Here is a 1,241-nt window from a genome sequence, read left to right as displayed (position 1 = left end):
AACAACATGTATAGAAAGGCATGAAGGATTCAAATGTATGTTGGCCCCTGCTGAGCATGTTGCAGGAAAATGGAGGTACACGTCAACCTGAAGGTACATCCTTGAAATGGATGGATAGCTGAATCTAAAGAACGAACATAGGCAGTGCTATTAGCGTGGATGGATAGCCAGAAGAGCTACCTAGTGCTAGATATCTAGAAGCACTAATAGCTCTATAATAATGCGTGGATGAGATATCTGCACGTTAGCATCGACAAGCCAAGCGATACTTGTAGATACTAAACAAGCACATATTTGTTTTTGTCATGAAAGAGAATAAACACGGGAAAGAAATGTACGTATTGGAATCTATTCATGGACCTGTGATGTTGGGGCTCATGTCAGGGCGCAGATGCAAAGGATGTGTGTGCTGGATGAAAGCCTTCCATTCCATAAAAGAAATCGTGTCCCTCACTTCCTATGCAATCAAACAAACATAGGTGGGTTTCTTGTCTATTCATGCCATTCTTGGTTGGGGTTGCATTCATGAGCATCATCAAGGTAGACCTTTTGAAGAAAGGTTATCCAAGGATTTTGGATGTTCAAGGAGGTGTTGTAAACTGTGGGTTCAATCCCATCCTCATCTCGTTTTTGGATTTATCTTCCAAGTTTCTCAAATTGGAGGATGTGTTGGAGCAACCGAACACGGATGCACGATGCACTTTGGTGCAGTTGTGACCACCTCGTGGCGGTCTCTAGTGACCTCGTCTCTCGCCTCAGTTTTGAAAGAGAGGGTTCTATGATGTTTTTATTTACGAGTGTATGCAACACGGCGCGCGCGCACACACACAGGCATTGGTATCTCCTGCTCGATATCTGAAGCTAGTGCTATGCGAAGCTAGGAGCCGAAATGTTGTTTACTGCACGCGCGCTTGCAGTAACAAGATAGAGTATTGTGCAAGGCACTCCTACTTTCAAGCTCGGTCGTTGTAGTATAGTGGTGAGTATTCCCGCCTGTCACGCGGGTGACCCGGGTTCGATCCCCGGCAGCGGCGCTCGCTTTTCGAAAGTTCAATTTTTTTTTTTTGGGTGCAGACTTGGGTTTTCAAATGAAGTCTTGGCAAGACGGCAGAGCCAGTGGTATTCGACAAGGCCAAATGTGGCAGAGCCAAATCAAATGAGTGGTAGCAGTGTCGTGTGAAAATTATTGAGCATTGCACAACAAGGGCTTCCAAGACACGAACAAAGAAGGCAAGCCCAAT

At 45.4% G+C, this 1,241-nt stretch overlaps 1 non-coding gene across 1 annotated transcript; it reads left to right on the top strand.

Annotated features, from left to right (window-relative positions):
* Positions 1-962: 962 nt before the first annotated feature.
* TRNAD-GUC (transfer RNA aspartic acid (anticodon GUC)) lies at positions 963-1,034 on the top strand. Its single transcript has one exon. It is a non-coding gene; the product is annotated as a tRNA-Asp (tRNA).
* The last annotated feature ends 207 nt before the right edge of the window (positions 1,035-1,241 follow it).

This window comes from Cibotium barometz, chromosome 20 (genome assembly GCF_041138505.1).
Source record: "Cibotium barometz isolate CiBa-2024 chromosome 20, ASM4113850v1, whole genome shotgun sequence".
NCBI lineage: Eukaryota > Viridiplantae > Streptophyta > Polypodiopsida > Cyatheales > Cibotiaceae > Cibotium > Cibotium barometz.
Note: the sequence above shows the minus strand (reverse complement) of the source record. Positions and strands in the feature narration are given on the sequence as shown.